This window comes from Podarcis melisellensis (genome assembly GCF_964234715.1).
Source record: "Podarcis melisellensis genome assembly, chromosome: 4".
NCBI lineage: Eukaryota > Metazoa > Chordata > Lepidosauria > Squamata > Lacertidae > Podarcis > Podarcis melisellensis.
The window spans coordinates 12,403,867-12,420,148 of record NC_138531.1 but is presented as its reverse complement, the minus strand read 5'-3'; the positions used below and the strand labels follow the sequence as shown (position 1 = coordinate 12,420,148).

At 42.3% G+C, this 16,282-nt stretch overlaps 1 protein-coding gene across 11 annotated transcripts in view; it reads left to right on the top strand.

The window, feature by feature from the left end:
• Positions 1–16,040, top strand: part of HS6ST3 (heparan sulfate 6-O-sulfotransferase 3) — a 214,395-nt gene extending 198,355 nt beyond the window's left edge. For 5 of the 11 annotated variants that reach the window (XM_081908230.1, XM_081908226.1, XM_081908232.1 and 2 more), the window contains 4 exons: positions 892–975; positions 3,686–3,789; positions 5,188–5,239; positions 15,747–16,040. The gene's annotated coding sequence lies outside the window, so the exon portion shown is untranslated. The remainder of the gene's footprint in view (positions 1–891; positions 976–3,685; positions 3,790–5,187; positions 5,240–15,746) is intronic. The other 6 variants (XM_081908236.1, XM_081908233.1, XM_081908234.1 and 3 more) reach the window with 6 other exon arrangements.
• The last annotated feature ends 242 nt before the right edge of the window (positions 16,041–16,282 follow it).

Genomic DNA, 16,282 nt, shown 5'->3' with positions numbered 1-16,282 from the left:
TTCATTGTAGTGGAACTGAATGCTGATTCTCCATTTGAGGGGGAAAGCACTTCATCTGTCTGTCGGAATTGGGGGGGTCGAAAAACCAGCTGGCTTGGCCCCAGCTGGAGTGTCTCCCCTTAGCCTTACCGCTGCAGAGATCCATCAACCTCTGCTCCAGCGTACATCAGTGACTCAAGCTTGCAAACGTGAGCACACTTTACTCAAGAGTGTAAACTACGCAACAGAAGAGGCTTGAGGCTGTAGACACATACTAAACTATGCATTTATTATACATAAATCAGGACAAAGAAAACATGGCATCTCTCCTTGCCGTCTTCTCAGAGAGAGACTAAAAACAAAAGCAATACAGAGCGGAAGTTCCACTCACGCCAGCAATCTGTGCTGGAATGTAAACAGACATGTGACATGTAACAATCCCATGTCTGCAGCAAAGGGTGGAATGGAATCCCAACACTGTCTTGGAAGGCAGTGCTTTTGCAGCCAGCGGTGACTGTGTCCTGACATTCCAAATCAATAGTGTCAATAATAATGCTGACTTACCTTGCAGGGATGTTGTAACATATGGAAAAATCTTTTGAATATTCCAAGGTAATATGCATTTGATTGGGGTTGATAGTGGTGGGGTCTACAGAAAAAGAGATAGAGAGCTGTGGGAGTAAGCTGGGTTTATGAAGGTAAAGAAAGACAGCTGGGCAGCCAGGTAAGATGAAAGGGTGAGCCGGGTTTCCTTTTAAATGAATTTATTTGCAAGGCTGTGTACATTATTTGTTCTCAGGTTGTGTATGTGGTCACTTAGTAATCTAGAGGACCATTTTCCCAAGTGGTGGCTTACCACGACATGCATTCAGCAACTTAGTGAGCTGGTTGTGTTCATTGTCTGGCCCGCAGGTGACAAGAGCACAACAAGGAAGGTGGCAGCTCCCCTAGGAGGAAAGGCTACAACATCTGGGTTTTCTTCATTTGGAAAAAAAGGTAAGCAAGGATGGGGAAGAAACATGATACAGGTGTATAAATTTAGATGTGGTGTTGAGAAAGTGAATATCCCCCCGCTGCCATTTTGCAGAATCTGAGCCCATCAAATGAAGGATAGACTTCTTTGCACAGAATGTGAAACTATGGAACTGACTACCATGACATCATGGTAGACTTGGAAAGTTGGAAGGGACCCTGATAATCATTAGTCCAGCCCCCTGCAATACAGGAATATGCAGCTGTCCCATACAAGGATCGAACCTGCAACCTTGGCATTATCAGCACCATGTTGTAACCAACTGTGATGGCCTCCAACCTGGGCAGCTTGAATAGAGGATTAAATAAATTCATAAGGCTATCAGGGGCTGCCTCCGGGATGAAAGGCAGCATTCCTCTGAGTACCAGTTGTTGGGAGCCACAAGTGGAAGAGTCCACACCTCGCTTGTGGGTTTCCTGTTCCCAAGGCTATCTGCTTGGGGATAAAATGTTGGCCTATGTAGACCTATGGTCTGATCCAGAAGGTCTCTTCCTATTGCTCTTGCCACTCGGCTGATCCCCTGGGTAGGCCCAGAAGTGTGATAATACTCCTCTCCACTTTGCAGAACAATATAGATCGCTGGCTTGCCACATGCTTAATGCGAACCAGGGCAACTTGCCACTTAGTAAACTACTGTTTATCATTTATATAGTGCTGGAGAGCGTTCAGAACAATTTACGATGCTTAGATCCACGTCTAATTATAGCCCATAATTTATTAAGCCTCCAATAATTAAATTAACTGCTGTAGATGATATTGATGAATTCATTTAATACAACTTCAAATAATTAAAAAAACAAACCACCCCACCATGCTGGACATATTTCAATACAAATCTTCCTCAGCAGTATTATTAATCACAGTTCAACATATCCACAAATTGGTTTTCAAAGCAGGTTTAGTGGATACCTTCTTTGGCCTTAGATATGACTGTATCCAAACAAAAAAACCATAGAACCAACAAATCCCATTTAAAATATTATTCCTATGTTCCCATATGAAAGGCCCTCAGAAAGGAGCAATTTTTTGTCTCAATGTATAAAAAATTGTTTTAAAATTCCAAAGCCAGTCTGGAGCACTTGCTGCTTTCGTTGTGGTAGGAAAATAAAACTGCAAAAACGTGCCTTTTCCCACTTAAAAACAACATTATATTGTGTAAAATGCTACATCACCCCAATAGCTGCTAAAACGTAGCAAAGAGTAGAATTTCACATTTACATAAAACTGGAAAGTAGATCCCACCTCCATTACCCAGCAAGGTAAATCAACCTTGATTCCAGCTATACTCTATACAGTAAATCTGCTTCAGAACTTTTGTAATTGACCAGACCTGCACCTTATAGCTATAAAATATTGTGGGAAATTATTAAAGAATGAAAGCTTCAGCTGCTGTAATTAATGTGCAATGATCCCATGGACTAGTAGGACTAATTCCTAGAGCTTTGAGGTTTAAGATGTACAAACCCTTCGGAGAAATGTGGTCGCCTGAGGGAAACCATAACTGATTTATTAAGAATCCTAAGGCTTGCCTTTCGTATCTTGGACAAATGGTAAGTCAGCTCCTAGGAGTTTTGTACATCTCTATCAAGGTGCCATCCCTCCATGTTGAGATTCATTTGCCAGAAGACAAAATCCCACAATAAAAAGTATTTGTCACAGATGACAATCACACAATTTTACCATCTTGGAGACTGAAGAATGATGCCTCTTACTACAAAGTGACTGCAGGGGCAGCCAAACCAAATCTCATACGTAGTTTTTATCAGTTCAACATGTTTTCAGGCTATTTAGTGCCTCCAGTACAGATTTTTAGTAGGATTTTAATTAAGGTTGGGATACAGTAAGTTGGACACCGAATAGTTTTGATAGGGAACATCTGGACCAGCTCTCCAGATAGATGTAGCTTGGGGGCTACTTTGGTTTGGTTTTGTTTAGCTACTCTCTCCTCTTTTCGGAACCAGAAATGTAATGATGTGAAAGAAATAAAATCAGGCTTGCAGGATCTGCCTTGTTTTTGTACTAGAACCTTGATATCCCCTGGCTGGAGCCAAGTGCAAAATTGGTTTTCAGGACCAGAACTGAGCTCTCAGCCCCTGCCACACAAATATCTACAGTATTCCTGCACATCGCTCAGAGAGCTACCACTGGATCCCAATCAACCTTTGGCCCACCCCTATTTTCAGGGCGGGTAATTGGTTTAAAAATCTCTCAGAACGAAAAGCAAAAACCCTTTGTTTATAAATCTGTTTTCTTCCGTCAACATTATCGAAGTAACAAACTAACATGATGCCTAGCAGCTAATTTCAAGGTGGCCCGGCACTCAGTTTGCACGTAACAGAGGTGAACATTTGCTGCCTCGGGTACACAAGCATGTGTCTTCTGTACACTACAGTGCTCTGCATCATAATGGTTAGCCTGGTCACTAAGCTCGCTAAGTAAACCGGTGGGGTAATTGATAGTGTGCTCGTGCCATATCATTTTCTACTGATGACTTTCCAGAAGATGAAAAACAGATTGTTCGTCCTCTCCAGGAATGCCCCCAGTTATGAGAAAAGCAAATTCCCTGGCTTGACATTTGATGTACCTTTTTGTCTGATGAAAGCATTTTTCTCTAGCAGGTATTTTAGAGTGCCCAAGGCATAGAAACAGGCTATTAATGCTTTCATTTCACAGTGGTATCTGCAGGCAGTTGGTCATTGATCTATCTCCAGGACCAGATCTTGACTGTGCCTTGGACTGAACAGCGTTATGAGCTTCCCTGATGTGCTGTGCTAAAAGTATCCTTTGGGATGATTCATTCCCTGGGTTCAGAATAGGCCTTTTATGAGAACATATTGCAATGGGCCTTCAAAGTCCTGTGGGTGATTTGACACTTGAGGAGAAAGAGATATGAATCTGATTCATGCAAAAATTACATTCTAAATATAGAATGATACACCCCTATGTTTGCAAAGTTTGGTAAATACCATCCACAATACATGCCATGCCTCAGAATGAAGAAGCTAGGCCAGGCTGGATTAATCATTAAGAAAAATTAGCCCTACCGAGCGCCTTCTCAGTAGTGGCACCTGCCCTGTGGAACGCCCTCCCATCAGATGTCAAAGAGATAAACAACTACCTGACATTCAGAAGACATCTTAAGGCGGCCCTGTTCAGGGAAGTTTTTAATGTGTGACATCTTAGTTTATTTTTGGTCTTTAAGAAGCCGCCCAGAGTGGCTGGGGAAACCCAGCCAGTTGGGCAGGGTACAAATAATAAATTATTATTATTATTATTATTATTATTATTATTATTATTATTATTTGCTTAGGGCATCAGGGAAGGCGGGCACCACATAAATTTACCATGACCAGATTTTAAACGTTACAGTGGTACCTCTGGTTGCGAACAGGATCCGTTCCGGAGGCCCGTTTGCAACCTGAAAAGAGTGTAACCTGAAGCACCTTATCTGCGCAGGGACGCTGTGCGATTTGGCACTTGTGTGCATGCGCGAAGCGCGATTTAGCGCTTCTGTGCATGCACGAGTGGCAAAACCCGGAAGTAACATTTCCCGATACTTCTGGGTCGCTGTGGGACGCAACCTGAAAAGGTGTAACCTGAAGGGTCTGTAACATGAGGTATGACTGTAATGGTCACAAATTGCTCAGCTGAGCATTCATTTTCTCAGTTGAAGAATATTAAAAATCCCAATAGAACAGCTAAGCAACAAGGCAGGCTGGATGCCTTATCTCTACTAAGCATTGAAGCAGATGCACTAAGTAAGATTAGTCACATGAGAGGAAAGGCCCTGAGTGATTCGGCTAGACTTGTCTTCCCAGGGAGTTTAAGGACAGGCAAGGGTGTGCACAGGTGCTACTAGCACAACCCCAGGTATAGGGCGGTATATAAATTCAATAAATAATAATGAACTAGGAAGCCGAGAGGCACCCTAGCTAAAGGGGCCCAACTCCAGTAGGAAGTCCGAACCTCTGGAGGGAGCGTATTTGAAAGCTCCTGCTGGTGGGAAATGACAGAGACCAGACCAGATTCTAGCGAAAGCAAGGCAGCTACGTAAGCCTGATCTTTATTAAAAAAATAGCTGTTGGCAACAGGGTTCCCACTCATGCTACAGGCATTGGAGGAGGAACTCCGAACAAAAGAAATCTCTTACATTTATACCTTAAATTTCTATACAGGAGACATCAGAAGAGGCGCAGCTGCAAGGTATGTTGAAAGGATTTAGCACAGGTAAGTGGTGTGCTGAGGAAGGGTTAAATGGTGTTATTCGTTTGTGTTTGCTGTACAAGAGGTGTTTAGGTTGATTTCCCGTCTCCAGAGGTGTTGACAAATGGTTTTGTTTTTTCTGCACAGGTACTGGATCCTGCATGGTCTCCAGGTCCCAAGAACTCCTTGCACACAGGGCCTATTGCCTGACCACTCAAATAGACATACGGCAGGGTTGGTTTCAAAAAAGTGAGGCTATGATTTAGCAGAAAGTCCGTCCTGTATTGAAGCATTGTGAGGGGGGTGGCGATGAAGGGTACCCCTCGTTTGAGGTGTGAGGGAGTGTGGGCAAATAACCAGCAATCAGACAAATTGATAGTGCACATGACCTTCAGGAGAAGTTGCTTTGCCATGCAGACAACTGTTGGGAATGAGTGGGGATGAGTAACTCTGATAATTTGACGTTCCTAGGGGCTGTGCCTATGGGGTGTAGGGGATCTTGGTGATGAGGGAGATTTAAGTCGGTCATTATCCCACCACATCTCTGGGTCCCATTCCAAAGCAGTACCTCCCCCGACAGGAAGCAGCCAGCCTTCAAGGTGCATTTTCCCTCCCCAATTCGAAGAAATCCCAAAATCCCAGACACAGCAAAATCTACGTACACAAATACCTTGGATAGTGAAGGCAGTGGTAGGGTCACTGCAATAAAATCCATAAGTCCAGTGTTCGTAATACATGGTATCGGTGTAGCCTTCCCAAAGTCCTTTTGCTTGTTTAGACGGGTTGTAGTGCTGAGTGGGTTTCCCCCATTGTGCTTGGATATAAGTCCCATTGTGGCAAGTCAGTCAGTTCCGCGGGTGTTTGATGGTGAAGAAAGCACGTCCTAGAACAGTTTAGGAATCAGATCTAACGAGGAGTTCCCATGCTTGAGTGTCCTATAAACGTGGCCAGAAAGCGTGTTGTAGCCAAGTCCTGGTTCCAGGTAAAGTGAAGGACAAGAACTGCTATGGCAGCAGCCTTCTCCAGGGCATTGCAGTTACTCTTGCACAAGCCTTTGTGGAACAAGCTGACTCCTTCTGCTCATGGTCCAATTGACTGTGGACTGAAATTTGAAGCCACAGTGAGAAATGGTTCTGGAAAGGTACGGACAGAAGAAACAAGGAGTCTAGCATTATTGCCAGGAAGATGTTACAAATGGGACACCTGTGTCAAATGAATGCCACCATACCTTTTCATCTCACACAGACAGATCACAATCGATGCCTCTTAGCTTTCAGTTCTTCCCCAATCAAGATTGTAACTAACAGTTCCTGCAGTATTTCTAGATCACAAGTTACCTATTTGTAACAAACAATATCTTACCCCACTGACTATGCATTTGAGATACCAGAACTGAGGGCAGGTAAGGACACGGGACAGGTAGATCAAAAGAGGCTTAAAAAGAGGACATCTGGCCAGCTTAGATACCATCCTTGGGCCTGTTCATTTTTTATCTTACTATGTTCCTTCCTTTGTTCTCAGCCTAGGCTGGGATGTGCATCAAACAGAGTGTTAATATTTGAAGAGGCATTTCATATTCATTCACTGACAGAGCAAGTTGCACTAAACATCTGATTTATACTGACAAGGTCTGAGTGATATATTAGTGTATGGAGGTGTTTTTACGGGAAATGAGTCATCTGCATCCATATGAAAATGCGAGTCTAATTTAAATATTTAATGGCAATTTTATTCGGTGGCATTTTGTATTAAATATTCATACGCAGTATTAGTGTTACTAATGGATAAGCTTTTTCATGTAATGCATTACCATGTTTTGGAAATGAAACAGTGGAGTGGGAAACAGCAAGCAAATCACATTAAACCAACAAATTACAATATTGTTAACTGTCACATTATGAGGGCCCAACACTATCTATGAACATAGTCCAAAACACCTGCAGAAAGTACCACTCATTAAACAGCAGTAAAGTTCAGGATTTCTTGTTTTCTATGCAAGATTAAAATAAGTGTGGGGTGCTTATGGCAGCCTACAAAACTGACCCCACTGGTCTCTGCCCCATATGTTGCATATTTCTAGACTGCTTTTCATTCAAGTGAAAAGCGGCTTACAAACAATAAATAACAAAATAGAACATCACAAATATAGCACAAATCATATGGAATAATTAGCAAATTGTCGGTAAAACAATTGCAGTCTATAAAACAGTATTAACAAAACAACGAAATAAATAAGCCAAGCAGCACCGTTACAACTAAAGTCATATAAAAGGATTCACCAAGTACTGCAGCATTCATAATCTATAAAGCAACAGGAACAACATTAACAAAACAGCAACCAAAAACCAAGTGCCGTTGCATTCACTCATTGTGGGAGAAAGCCTACGCACGGGGTGCTGGCATAAAGGAAGGGGGTTTAAGTTAGGTGTAAAGTTAGACCAGATCCAAGTGCCATTCAGCAGTAGGGCTGCTGCTGCTGTTTTGCCTAAACCACGCAGAGGGAAAACAAGCCTTAAAAATAGTGCTCTGCTGGGTTGTCAGGCTAAGTGACTGAGTGAACGGGCTTTGGATCGGGCCAGGAAGAGCAAGTTATGCCAGAGTTATCGTCTGCTGAGTCAGGGCTGGTGACTTAATGCTGGCTGAGCCCAGCTGAGCTGAGAATCAGCTGGCTGAGCTAGAGATCAGTTGCATGCTAAGCTGCTCACCCTGGCTGATCTTGCAACAGGATTGCCCTCTGTGCAAATGTTTTATGTTTATTTAGATTTTTCGATGCTGCTCTTTGCCAGATGGTCACAGGGCAGTTTGCACATTTAAAATGTCAGAAATGCATTGTACAAAAATTGAACTAAAGCTGCAAAGTAAGTAACAACAGCATCCACAAATCGGCAACTGGACGATTCCACGACACCTATATTCCATACCACTTTCTCTCTCTCCCCTAGTGGAGGAGTTGGGTTTGTGCCTGTCCTCTAAATGAAAAGTAATGATGGAACAGGACGCAGAGGGAAGGGAAGGGCAGGAAACTGCTGCACGATGAACTTAAGTTAATTTATTTTAGGATTCCATTTGAAGTCGAAAATATAGAAAAACTCCATTATCTAAAATTCCTCTAACTTAAAACAGAACTCCACAGCCCACAAAAAATTATGAACGCTTAAACCTTTTCTAGGGATGTGGGTGGCGCTGTGGGTTAAACCACAGAGCCTAGGGCTTGCTGATCGGAAGGTCAGCAGTTCGAATCCCCACGGCAGGATGAGCTCCCGTTGTTCGGTCCCTGCTCCTGCCAACCTAGCAGTTCAAAAGCACACAGTGCAAGTAGATAAATAGGTACCGCTCCAGCGGGAAGGTAAACGGTGTTTCTGTGTGCTGCTCTGGTTCACCAGAAGCGGCTTAGTCATGCTGGCCACATGACCCGGAAGCTGTACGCCGGCTCCCTCGGCCAATAAAGCGAGATGAGCGCCGCAACCCCAGAGTCGTCCACAACTGGACCTAACGGTCAGGGGTCCCTTTACCTTTACCTTTAAACCTTTTCTAGTTGAGAGGCCTTGGGGTATCCTGGGCCTTGTCTCTATTTCTCAGTTGGAAGGTTTTCTCTTCCTCCACCATGCAGAAAGAAAGAAAAAATGTTTTTCTTCCTATTAAAAACGACTGCATCCCCGCTTCAATTGCAGCAGTGTTTTCTGTGCATTTTGCTGCGCAAAGGTTCATAAAGCACATTTAAGCCCAATTCGGCATAAAGGTGCTGTGTAATAAATGCTAACACAAAAGGATGGTGTTTTTCATTAAAATAAGAAAGCCTCTTGAATCCCTGGATATTTGAGAAGTACGCTAGGGCCCCAATCCAACACCGAGTTAGACATGCTTAAATTAAGCCCATTGATTCCATTGACTTTAAGCATGCCTAGCTGAGCGTTTCTTGGATTGTGGCCCAGCTATTGGAAGGAAGGCTTTAAGGAAGGATTAGCAAATTATCTCATGTAGAGAAGTTCTCAAGGAGAGGTTGGTTTCACATTTCTGCTAAGAGTTGCTGTTACACTGACATTCTGCTGCTATAAATTCCAGCTATAGTAATCTGCATTCTAATTAGCAGCTTGCCTTTCGAAAACAGGAGCATGTGGGTGGTAAAGGATTATAGATTATAGATTATAAGGATTAGAGAACCGTGTGCATGTGTTTCTCAGATATCTATTCTAGGCAATAAGCTAGTTTAAAGGGGGGAGGAATAAAAATCTATTTGTCCTTTGGGAAGATTTGACTGCTGCTGGGAAAAGGACGTATTGCTTGAAAACACAAAGTGAAATGCAGCACTCGGTGAAGTGGTTGGATGAGAGGAAAAGGGAGATGGGTTCATAATATGAGTTGTTTGAAGAGACTCCCCTCCCCCCCAAAACCCCCCCCCCCATTAAAACTAACAGTAACATTTACATCAAACCAAGATGAAATAAAGAGGAAGAATCAGGCAGGCAAACATCCAAGTACACTTTATTTTGTTCCAGCAGGCTATGTTTTGTTTTTCCAGAAGCTCCCTGTTCGTTCTGATTCAGAGGCAACAAGCACACCTTTGGAGAAAGGCTATGCACTTAATTTATGTACAGCAAGAAATGGCATGCAACGCTCACAACTCGCCTGCTTCTGGTCATAAAGACCAGGACTAGCCTGCTTTGGAAAACCTTAAAGGCTGATTAGCTGAGTCTGGTTACCATTTGCAGAGAAGCAGACAGATTAGTGCAGCAAGAAAGAGAAATGGTAAAGCTAAGCTCTCCTGACGGAGTGCCCTGGTCCCACCTGTATGCCCATTCCCAACTCATGGGATGCTACACAATGCATGAAATAGCACACTGTGCCTAGCTTCAGCCAAGAATATCAGGCAAGACCTTACTGCCTATGCCCCTTCAGTTGTTCAGACACCTGGACAGCGATGCACATGGTCCCTCTCAGTCAGCGTGAACTCCCATCATCCCTGACTGTTGGCTGCGCTAGCTTGGACTGATGGGAGCTGGAGGAGGTCTACCACCCCTGATTTAAACGGGCCTACTTATTAGAGATTTCTATAATCTAAAATGCACACACACACACACACACAATTACCTTTGACTAAAATGGGGCATATTTTCATGGGCATCCCAAAGCAATCTCTTCCATCTTCCTACTTGATAAACAGCACAGTCGTCTGGAGTCTCATACCCTTCAACATCCCACAGATCAAAATCAAGACGCTCATTTTTTGGTCTTTTGGTCCATCACTCTGGTATGAGCCAGAAGATTTGTGCCAGAGCATGAGAGCAAAAGGGACACGGGTGGCGCTGTGGTTAAAACCTCAGCGCCTAGGACTTGCTGATCGCATGGTCAGCGGTTCGAATCCCCGCAGCGGGGCGCTCCCGTCGTTCGGTCCCAGTGCCTGCCAACCTAGCAGTTCGAAAGCACCCCCAGGTGCAAGTAGATAAATAGGGACTGCTTACCTGCGGGAAGGTAAACGGCGTTCCGTGTGCTGCGCTGGCTCGCCAGATGCAGCTTGTCATGCTGGCCACATGACCCGGAAGTGTCTGCGGACAGCGCTGGCTCCCGGCCTATAGAGTGAGATGACGCACAACCCTAGAGTCTGGCAAGACTGGCCCGTACGGGCAGGGGTACCTTTACCTTTTACCTTTATGAGAGCAAAAACCGAGCCCCTTTTGGTCCAGTGCTCTGGCACAAAACGGGACTGTTGAGCGGTATGGAGTCTTGCTGTACAATACCATTGTTATGCGGAACCACACCCAGCTTTATCTCCCTTGGTCAGAGTCAGGCCCAGTATTAGTTCTGAACTGGTGCCTGCCCCTTTGTTGTGACCTAGATGGAAATTTAGGCAGTTGAAGCTGCCTCAAACCCTTTGGGTATGAGCATGATTTTTTTAAAATAAATACAGTAAATAGCAAAAGAAACTAAGACTTCTGTGGTAGAAACCACTTCCTGAAGGAAGGCTTCTGCAGGCTTTTCAAGTAATACAAAGCTTTCCTGCTCCCTCATGTGGTTAAGGGCAGCAAACCAATGTACAAAAAACCCAAAACAAGGCATTGCGTCTAGATCATTTTTCCCGCAGAGGAGTCATTTCAAAGTAAAATTATTATTACAGCACAATACTTATTATTTGATCTAGCCAGAGGCTGTTACAATAGAATGACTATCACTTGACATACCTAAGAAAACACATCAGTGCAGTAAGATAAATATTCAGCATGCCTCCGCTAATTGCATCTTCCTTTCCCAATAATATGATCACATCACCAGTGCTTGAATTATGGGGTGAAGGGCAAAGGGGATCTAGTCACCTTCACTTTGATACAGATCCCTTAGCTACTCTTTTAAAAGGCCCTAGGAGGGCGTGATTTGGCTAAAGCTAAGCAGAATTAGCAGGGGCAGTTCCAGATTTGAGCCTCCCTTGGGCAAGGTTCCCAGGGGGATGGGGTTCTTCCATCTCTGTGCTCTGGTGGGCTTACCTGACGGAGGCAGCAGCAGCCCACAACAGCCATACCAGAGTTCCACTTAGTGAAGAATGCTTGGCTCTAGATGCACTTTTAATTCTACACAACGCACTAGAGAAATGTTCTAGTGGGGAAGCCAGTGGCGCTCAGAGTGCTGGGCTTGGGATGAAGGAACGCCTGAGGAGATATCAGTTATGGGCTCTGCTGAGGCTTGGGCAGCTCCCCAAGATTCCAGTGTGTGGAAGCTGACCCTGGGCATTTGAGAATGGGGCTTGTGGGTTTCATTTAAGGCCCTACACACTCCCCGCTCCCAAGCATTGCACATAAGGTTGTTCCTGAAAACCGTAAAAAAACCAGCAGCTGTTATGGTCAAGCAGCTCCTAGACTATATCGCTTCCTACTGCATAATTAAATGTTATGTTGTGCTATGGTTTATTTATATCTCTCTCTCTTTAGCCCAAAGGCCCCCAAAGCAGCAAACAGCACATGAATACGAAAGGAATATACAGTAAAAACACAGTAATGTTCCGTCCCTGTACAAAAGACTCTCTGTATACAGAAAATTGGTGTTGTAGCCTTTTCTAACATCTTACTTTTATATGCACAATATTTAATATCCAAGGCTAGCCTTAGATGTATAGGAAACCGGAATCCAGAATTGGAAATATTGTTGGAGGTGTGGACAGTGGAGCTGTAATGGAACCTATTGTTCCTTTTCCAAGTATTTTATTTCCCTGTTTTGCCCATTCAGGTGAAGATACCTGTTTGTCCCAAACATTATTTCTAATTGGGGATGGTCAAATCTGTCAGTTTCAATTTCTCTCAACATCTTATTTTTTCCAGTCTAGGGGAGCAATTCTATACACAAGGAACTGATGTAAGTTATGATGGCATAAAGTTACATCAGAAATGGGGTGGCCTGCTCTGTTTCGCTACCTGAGACAAAAATAGGAAGGTGCTGCTCTGGACGTACACTGCTACCTAAACCTTGTTTTCTTTTTTTTAATTATTATTATTTTTAATTATATTTTATTAGTTTTCCATACATTCATACCGCATTACAATTTATATTAAACTTTTTGGTTTTTGACGTCCTTCGGCTTCTCTGCCAATCATTCAAATTCTAGTTTCTTTAAATACACATTTCCAAATTTTGGTATGGCCTTTATACCTACCCCCCTCTTATATTTTACTTTTTTACAATATTTCTTATTCTGTTACAGAGCTTCTCTAAATGCCACTAACGTTATTCCGTTATCACTTATACATTCCCAGTATTCTGCTAATTTTCCCCAGTCCTCGATGAATTTTTGATCTCGTTGATATCTAATCTTCCCAGTCAGTTTATCAAGTTCTGCATAGTCCATCAGCTTCGTTCTCCATTCCTCCAATGTTGGTATTTGTTCTTGTTTCCATTTCAGGGCCAGTAATATTCTTGCCGCTGTTACTGCATATTGGAAATTTTGTGGTCCTTTCTATTTATTTCATTACCAACAATTCCTAAGAGAAAGGCCTCTGGTTTCTTAACAAATGTATATTTCAACATTTTTTTCAACTCATTATATATCGACTCCCAGAAGCTTTTCACTTTCTTACATTCCCACCACATATGAAAAAATGTACCATCTTTTTCTTTACATTTCCAACACTTCTTACATGTTTTGTACATTTTTGCAAGTTTTACTGGTGTAATACACCATCTATATATCATTTTCATAACATTTTCCTTTAATGCAGTACATGCAGTAAATTTAATACTTTCATTCCATAATTTTATCCAATCATTAAATTGTATATTATGTCCAATATCTCTGGCCCATTTTATCATGACTGATTTAACTTCTTCATCCTTTGTATGCCATTCCAACAATATCTTATACATTTTGGATAGGATTTTATATTCATTATTTATTATTTCTATTTGAAATTTAGAATCCTTCTTTGCATATCCATATTCTTTAAAATCTTTTTTAAACATTTCATTTATTTGGAAATAATGCAACCAATCATACACAAACTCTTTCACTTCTTCATAAGGTTTCATTTTCCATTTCCCCCCCCTTCTTTAGTAATCAAATTTCCATATGTAATCCAATTCTTTCTCATATTGATTTTTTTAACAGTCATGACCTCTAACGGAGACAACCAGTGTGGAGTTTTTGCTTCCAGTGGGTTTTTGTACCTCTCCCATATTTCTATTAACGATCCTTGGAAAATGTGGTTTTCAAAACCTCTGTGGATTTTCTTCTTTCCAGCCCATAAATACGCGTGCCATCCAAATCTATTATCAAATCCTTCCAAATCTAGCAACTCTGTATTTTCTAATTTTATCCATTCCTTTAACCAACAGAGACATGAGGCTTCATAGTACAATTTCAAGTCTGGCAAGGCAAAGCCTCCTCTTTCTTTTGCATCAGTTAGTAACTTAAATTGAATTATTGGCTTCTTTCCCTGCCAGATATACCCTGAAATCACTCTTTGCCATTCTTTAAAAACCCCAGTCCCCTCGATTATTGGAATCATTTGATACAAAAACAATAGTTTTGGCAACACGCTCATCTTTATCGTTGAAATCCTTCCCCAAAATGACAATTTCATTCGTCCCCACACATCCAGATCTTTCTTTATCCCATTCCACACTGGTATGTAATTATTCTGATATAAGTCTATATTCTTGGGGGTTATCCAAATACCTAAATATTTCACCTTTTTCACCACCTCTATGCCAACTTGTTGCTGTATATTTTCTATCTTATCTAGATCCATATTCTTAACAATTATTTTAGTCTTTTTCTTATTCAGTATAAATCCTGCCACTTGGCCAAATCTCTCTACCTCCATAAGTATATTTTTCATACTTTCCAAAGACTCTTCCACCGTTATGACCAGGCAAAGGCTTTCACCTTATATTCATTCCGGCCTACTGCAACCCCTTTTATTGCCTCATTTTCTCTTAGTGATTTTAGAAAAAACCTCCAGTACCATGTTTTCTAAGGTCGCACAACTATGGCTCTGGGGTTTGGGTGAGATCTGAAATCTACCACAGCCGCTTCTCTGGTAGTGATGGTGGGGCATACGCAAAGGAACTTCTGGATTCCACCACCTGAGGAGGCTGCTTCAGTCTGCCTCATGAATGGGCCGGCCCTGCACAAGAGCCAAACTCAATTCAGCAGTACTGAATTCAGGATTTACCCCATCTTAAGATATGCTTAGCTTGGCTGGTTCCTGGTTGAGCCAGGATGAGAGAGATACATGTTTATTTCTGGCTGAGCTAAAATATCTATTGCTGAGCTGAAGATGAAGGACTTAGGCTGATGCAGCCTGGCTGTGCTGGGAACATCCAAAATCAGCTGAAGATCTGCTGGATTCTAATCTGCTCATCCAGAAGATCTTGCTGTGAGATTGCTCTCTTACATTCAGTTTGGCACATTTTCACAGCACTGTGTATTTCTTTAGTTGTCATGAAAATTCACCAGCATTTTACTGCAATTTTCTCCTAATGCACACATTGTTTATGCAGTTTTGATGAAAAAAAATCCTTTTTAGTAAAGCTGTTTCCCAAAATACAATGTATTTTTGCAAGTAATTTTCACTGGTACCTGCATTTTTATACCTGCTTTACCCCAGTATAACCACATTTGCACACATTACTTGATTGGAGAACTGCATTACAAAATTCAGAAATGTATGAACTCCGAAAGACTGGTGTGTTTCAGTTCACATATTGTTTCAGGAAGTACCTTGAAATGCAAACTGAATCAACTTCCCCGAACCACCCCTAATTATAATTCTCCCACTGCCGTCAAGATCCACAATCTTTCAAATGCAAGGTGTTGAGGTGGGAATAGGAATTTGTTTGTGCTTCTTCTAGTCGCCTTGGAATATATGAAGTAGTAAATGAACAATGATGAGCAAACACTAGCTTTAAACAGTGGATCGAGTAGAATCTTTGGCTGATGTTCTGATTGTGTTTCCCTCCACTGTGGTTTGGCTGGAGGTTAGTCTCCCTTTTTTATTTAAACAGAGATGTTTGTTTCAATGACAACCTCTGGTTTGTGATCTGTGCATAGGTGAATAACTTGGTGACACCTGCATTTTGGCTTAGCAAAGCACATAGAATTGAGTCATCTCTGGCTCTGCTGCTGATAGATGAGATGAAGAAAGAAAACCTGACAAGAGACAATATTTGGGCCCAGTTGCCTATGAGATGAAACAACCCCTTTGCTCAGTTGTTCTGCAATACATTGACTGCTTGCTCCTTCCTTCTTGAAATGAGTTTTTACATACTGAGTGAGCAATGATCTATGAGGACACCTGCTTGTGGACTGTTCTGTTTTTGCCATCTGAATAAAAATGTAATACACTGTGTGTGTGTGTGTATGCTCTACAAGACATAGCAGATAGTGTGAAGAGGAGTATTTATGTCTGCCTCCCCTGTTTTTGTGTGTCCCAGAACATGTAATCTACCCATACGACGGGTCTTCAGCTGGTGGGTAGGGCCCTCTGAGCTTTGGTGGGTTGCAGCAGCAAAACTACCTCCAATATTGTTTTTTTTAATCAATGCAGTATAGTAACAACTTAAGACATGCATCTCCATGCTTGGACT